The following is a 7,119-nucleotide window of genomic DNA, read 5'->3' as shown; positions in this document are numbered from 1 at the left end:
AGAATACATACATACAATTTGCAAGTATTTTTGGTGGACTCATTCAATCTTACCCAGCCTCTGTTCCCTGGGGTCTAAGCCCATCACCTTATCCTCTTTAAATTTTTTATTTATTTTGCAGTACTGGGGTTTGAACTCAGGGCCCCCCACTTGCTTGGCAGGCGCTCTACCACTTGAGCCACCCTTCCAGCCTCTCACCTATTCTCTTTAGACTTAGACTTGCCTCTCAGGGTTGCCATGCAGTGTGGGGTCTGGAGTGGCAGTTGTTCTCCTCCCCTTCTGTGCTAGGTTGACTTCTGAATGTCTTGTTTCTAAGTGGTTGCTATCTGCAGACAGACCCACTGATCCTTCCTGTTTTAAGAATTTGTCTGTCAATCACTATGGGAAAATACTGTGGGAAACTATAACAGAAGGAGTCCAAAAATACAACGGGGCAGTTCTGAAGCTAAACTCTGAAAAGATCTTAACTTCTTTGGTGAGAGAGTTACAGGAAATCATTCTAGGATGCCTGCTGACTCTTTTCATTTATTTCTTTCAAGGTGGACCTCATCTAGTTAAATTCTTTCTCCTCTCTAGGAAGAACTGAAAGTGCTTTGAAAATTATTCTGGGAATAGTTTATCTCAAGTAGGTAATTTATATCATGCAAATTTTGGAAACTATTTGATGGCTGTAGTCCCACACAAACTTGAATATTTTCTCATTTTGGTGGCTACATAAAATCTCAGATCTTTTTCTCAAGAAATAGATATGTGTCATGATCTTCTGACAAAACAGAATCAGAGGCTGTTGGAGTGACTCAAGTGGTACAGCAGCTGCCTACAAGTGCAAGGCCTGGAGTTCAAATCCCAGAATTCCTGTCCCCCTACCCCCACCAAAAGAATAGTACAAAATAGAGCCAATAATTTTTAAGAACCTTTTAAGGGTATTAGAAAGGGAACTGCCTTTCAGGAAAGAGTTGATTCATTCAAAAACCCCTTACTGCTAACCTACTAAAAGTGAAAGACTGGGAATACAAAAATGATTTTAAAAAACATAACAAAGCTGCTCTTTTGGAGCTCCCTGCCTGGATTTTCTGTGTTTTCCCATCTTACTTGCTTCTCGTACTCAATTTCATTGTCTTGCAGTCTGAAAATTTCTTCACCTTTATGGGATCATTTTCAGTTATAAAACAAAGTTCTCATCATCTGAATTTCAGACCTTTTTTCCATCTCTGTTCAGACTCTATTTTCCCCCTACCTCCCCCATTGAGGCCTGCCAGATTGAGCAATTAATAAAAAAATAAATAAATAAAAAACAGAACACACAGTTCAATTTCAATTTCAGATAAGCAATGAATAATGCCTCAAATGTTCCATGGGACACACACTAAAAATAATAATAATAATTCATTTTTTATTGGGATTCTGATTTAACTGAGTAGCCTGCATTTTCTCTGGCTACTCCCAACACTTTCTACTCCCATCCCAACCCTTCTCCATAAAATGTTAGGCCTCACGTTTAGAGGTATCTAGAGATTCAAAGAGCACCTTCTTTCTGCTATAATCCAGGTCATGGAGGGAAATGCTAAAGGCTCCATAGGACACTACTCCCTGCCAGGCAGCATTTATTTCTTCCTCTCTGCCATTGACCCTTTTAGCTGAATGGGACACGTCAGCCATTGCTACTCTCAGATAACACTTGTCACATCTGGAAAATGTTTTATTTCCCTTTCTCACTGACTTGAATTTTTGATTTTGTCTTTCCATAAACAAGTCCTACAGAACAGTTCCTTTACCACCTGTCCTGGATCTATGTTTGTCTTTTATTTCTGGGGGGAAATTAAATGAAAGTTAGTAAGGTTGGTAATTAAGAGGCACAAATTCCCCAGGATTATAGCAATGATGTATCAAAACAAGTCAACAAATTACTGAAACCCTAGGCTTCAACTTTCTCCTCTAGAAAGCAAAGAAGGCCAGAGAACAATGACTGATTTGCATGCCATGTCTGCTGCTGTGCCTGCTTGCAATGTGGTAACAGAATGCAGAAAGAGAAGCCTATAAAGACAGATTTCAGATTAGGTCCTCTCTGACTGAGAATCGGCTATTCTGATCTCAACAGATATCAGTTATTACAGGAGAGGGGGACCCAGATACACAATTTATTTAATGTAACAATTTATAGGGATACTGATGTGCCAACTAATATCATTTTATTCTACACACCACTGTAACTGAAATATATTATCACTAATATCCAAAATCAGCAATTTCTAAAGAAGTTTAATATGCAGCTGCTTCAAAATGTGCTTTTAGATTAGCCAAATGTCAGAGCCTACTTTCAAAGAAGGCTGTCTTCTGGGACACCATTTATTCTTGTTCATAACTTTAATATGATTACTTCCCACTGTAGCAAACTGATTTTCTGTAACACAGAAAAAGCTGTAATAGTCTCAGTAAGGATTACCATCTCTGAGGCAGGTATTGTGAATTTCATAAAACTCACCTTCTGTGTCCACAAAGAAGTAATGTACACCCAGGGGTGTGGTGTGTGCCTGTAATCACAGGAGACAGAGGCAGGAGGATCTTGAATTTGAGGCCAGTCTGGACTGCATTGCAAGAACCTGTCTCAAAAAACCCCCCAAAACAAAAAAGAGATCATTTTATTGGCCAAGCAAGTGGATACACAGGGAAATGGGGTGTAGACCAGATAAACATTCCTCAAAGGCAGAATCTATGAGGAAAGCATTGGTTGTACTACTTATATGTTCCCTCTCTTTCATAGGAACACACAAGGACTCTATGGTTTTGAAATCTGCATATGATTTCTTAGGGTCAGAGGGCACAGAGAACTTGGAAGTTGCTAATGGGCATTCATTCCACAGGTAAAGCAGAATGCATATGCCTTTGAGTAGCCCAAAGAAGAGTAGTCAGACTTCTGATTTGAGGCCTCAAAGGCAAGGCATCTCTGGATAAGGAGTGCCTTTGCTCTCAATATCACATCAGGACAAATCATATTGCCTTAAATTATTTCTGATTTAGGCCTGTCCACGGGTGGGTCTGTCCTATTTTGATTATATCTGCTAGTCCTGATGATCTCATAGCTTTGTTAATTAAATCTTTAGCTAATTTCAGTCTCCCTTTAATAGTTCTCTTTTAGCAGTGGGGAAGAGGAAGTAGCACTGCAGAGGTTCTGCCTCAGAGGTAGGTGGGCAGGCTTCCTTCCTGCACTTCAAATTATATCTTCTTGCCAGGCCTGGTAGAGAACTCTAAGGACCTAGGTTAAAAATACTTGTCCAGATCTAAATTATTCTTCTGCACAAAAATGCAAATAGTCCTATAATCTCTGGAAATTGCCAGAAAAGACAGTCCCAGCAGCTGCTCATTGAACAAAGGTCAAGTCTCTAGCAATTACCATTGGCCCAGCTACTTTCTCTTCACTTCTTGTCATTTGATTTCATTTGAGAATTATCTCTTTATCTTCTCCCCCCATTTTTCTCCTTGGGTGTGCATGCATGTTGTGTGTGTGTTTTAAATTCTCTGTGTTGTTTTTTGGCAATAATGGAATTTGAACTTAGGGCTTTAAACTTGCTTAGGAAAGCACTCCACCACTTGAATTATGCCTCTAGTCCTTCTTTTTTTTTTGTGTGTGTGTGTGTGTGTGGTACTAGGGTTTGAACTCAGGGCCTATACCTTGAGCTACTCCATCAGCCCTTTTTTGTGCTGCATTTTTGCAAGGTAGAGTCTGGTGAACTATTTGCCTGGTCTGGCTTTGAACCACTATCCTCCTGATCTCTGCCTCCTGAGTAAGTAGGATTACAGGTGTGAGCCCCCAGTGCCTGGCAGTCCTTCTTTAGCTATTTTTTAGATAGGCTGGTGCTTTTTGCCAAGGCTGGCATCAGGCCATGATCCTCTAACTTACGCCTTCTGACTAGCTAGGATTACAGGTATAAGCCACCATGCCCAGCATTCATGTTGTTTATGGTGGTGGGGCGTGTAGCTCACTGGTGGAGTGCTTGCCTAGCATGCATGAGGCCCTGGGTTTGATTGCCAACACCACCAAAGGAAAAGAAAATACTGAAAGACGATTGAAGGCTCACAAAAACTAAGGAGAAGGTGAGTGACCAAGTCACAAGAAGTTTAGAATGGCTGGGCTCAGGTGGATCAGTAATCAATCCTACCTACTCAGGAGGCAGAGATCAGGAGATTGACAGTTCAAAGTCAGTCTGGGCAAATAGTTCTCTAGATCCTATCTTGAAAATACCTAACACAAAAAAGGGCTGGTGGAATGGCTCAAGTGGTAGAGCAACTGCCTAGCAAGTGAGAAGCCCTGAGTTCAATCCCCAATACCATCAAAAAAAAAAAAAAAGTTTAGAATGCAGCAGAACCCTGTGGAACAACTCAAACCAGGAACTTAAGCGTCCCAAGTATGATGTCTACACCTTTCATTTCAGTTTCTCTTTTTCTTTCCTTAGCCACTCCTCCCCCCACCCCCTTAGTATTCTTCAGGGAGTAGGAGAAAAATGGCTACCAGTGACGAGAGCAAAACAAGCACAGGAGGACAATGGTGTCTTTCAGGATTTCCAGATTCAAAAATGTCCATATTCTCAGTTAAAAGGACTCATTGGCTACAGGTAGCAAATCGTCATGACCATTCCTGCATGAAGCTCTGAGTTCAAGCCCTAGTGCTGTCTCCCATCCAAGTACTAACCAGGTCCAATCCTGCTTAGCATCCTCCATCAGATGAGATCTGGAGCATTCAGAGTGATATGGCCATAGACCCTAGTGCTGTCAAAAAAAGGAAAAGCCTAGAAGTCAATTGCTTCAAGATTTTACTTTTAAACACTTTCAACCCACATAGAGATTTAGTAAATTCAGTACTTGTATAAAGAATGTTTAAGGTGACCAGGTATAGTGCTACATGCCTATAATCCCAGTACTCATGAGGTGGAAGCAGAAGGATCATAAACTCAAGGCCAGCCTGAGCCACACAGTATGTATGACTGTGTTTCAAAAAAAAAAAAAAAAGTACTGAAAAACAAAAAATCCAGTGGCTGGGGAGGTAGCTCAGTAACAGCGTGTAAGATCCTGGGCTCAATCCCCAACACAAAAGCAAACAAACAAAAACCCCAGAACGTTAGGGGGAAAAAAGATGATTATGAGAGGCCCTGAGCGTAACAATTGTGGTGATATACTTCATGTCCAGGGACCTACCGCTAATGGAATAGAGGCATGAATTCCTCTTGATATCTGGAGAGGTTAAGATTCCTATAGCACCATTTGATGTATTCTCCGTTCTTTAGAGTCTTCTCAAGTTCTTTGCCAGTTGGGATGAGTGAATTAATAATTTATTCGTATGTGATTACATACATATTATGCTATCCAATTTTCCCATCAAACCATTGTTCCTTGAAGCAAAAACAAAACAAAAAACATACTGAAGTTTATTGAAGAATTAACAAGACTCTCTCAGTGTATTTCTGCTCATACTTAAATATGTGCTTTGTAATATCTCTCTATTTTCACTGGGGTTTTCCTCTTGTTTTGAAAATTATCAGGAAGTGGGGTAGGATGATCACAAGTTCAAGGGCACTCTGGGCTCCACAGAGAGACCCTGTCTCAAAAAACCAAAATCAGTGGCAAGGTGCTCACCACCTATAATCCCGGCTACTTGAGAGGCTAAATCAGGAAGACTGCAGCTTAAGGCCAGCCCAGGCAAATAGTTCTTGAGACCCCATCTCCAAAATAACGAGAGCAAAATGAATTGGAGGTGTGGCTCAAGAGGTAGAATGCTTGATTTGTAAGTGTGAAGTCCTGAATTCAAACCCCAGTCCCGGGTGGAGGGGGGAGGTGGCCCAAACACATGTGAATAAATATAAAAATGATTAAAAAAAAAAGGAATCTAGAGAGTAGTCAGACTTTTGATTTGAGGCCTCAAAGGCAAGGCATCTCTGGATAAGGAGTGCCTCTGCTCTCAATATCACATCAGGACAAATCATATTGCCTTAAATTATTTCTGATTTAGGCCTGTCCACGGGTGGGTCTGTCCTATTTTGATTATATCTGCTAGTCCTGATGATCTCATAGCTTTGTTAATTAAATCTTTAGCTAATTTCAGTCTCCCTTTAATAGTTCTCTTTTAGCAGTGGGGAAGAGGAAGTAGCACTGCAGAATTTAAAACACATACAACATGCATGCATGCCAATGTAGAAAAATGGGGGGAGAAGACAAAGAGATAATTCCCAAATGAAATCAAATGACAAGAAGTGAAGAGAAAGTAGCCTGGCCAATGGTAATTCTTTACCTAAGAACCCTGAAACAGAGTCCTGGTCAATGTCTCTGTCTTCAGAAAGGTCCACCTTCCAAGAATGTTACCTTCAAAAGGCCAACCCCAAGGTCTCTCACCCTGGGCTAGCTTCCTTCTTTATGTGTTGTGAGTCTGGCTTCTCCATTTAATATCTTGCATGACAAAGAAGGAGCATTTAAAGTTCCACTGTCTTATAGGCCTCTATGGAGGTAGGCAGGAATACACCTAAAAATAGCTGGAGACTACTACAATATTGATCTCTCATCAATCTTTGATTCCATAGATAGGTACCACTTAGCTAAGCCATATGATTTTGATATTGATTCAACAGTTTCAATCTTCCATCAGAGCTTTTCCTGTCACAGAATCAGGCTTCATTCATTCCTTAAATATTTATTGATGTCACTATTTACCAAGTGCTGTGTTAAGTGCTATGAATGTATCAGTTAACAAAAGAGTCATCATGTCAGATAGTTATGGACGTGGTTGGGCAAATTCTTGTACTAGATGTAATTAAGAATATTCTTCATCCTCAATTCTTTTTTTGTTGTTGTTGCATTTCTGGGTGTAAACTCAGGGCCTACACCTTGAGCCACTCCATCAGCCTTTCTTGTAATGAGTTTTTTCAAGCTAAGGTCTCGAGCACTATGTGCCCAGCCTGGCTTTGAACTGCAACCTTCCTGATCTCTGCCTCCTGAGTGGCTAGGATCACAGGCATGAGCCATGGGCACCCCGCTTCAACCTCCATTCTTTGAAGCATCTATCCAAATATTTGATGAAGATTTTTGACTTCCTTATGGCCTCTTGCCATAAAAGGCAACAAGCCTTCATCAATC

This window comes from Castor canadensis, chromosome 8 (assembly GCF_047511655.1).
Source record: "Castor canadensis chromosome 8, mCasCan1.hap1v2, whole genome shotgun sequence".
Classification (NCBI taxonomy): Eukaryota; Metazoa; Chordata; class Mammalia; order Rodentia; family Castoridae; genus Castor; species Castor canadensis.
Note: the sequence above shows the minus strand (reverse complement) of the source record.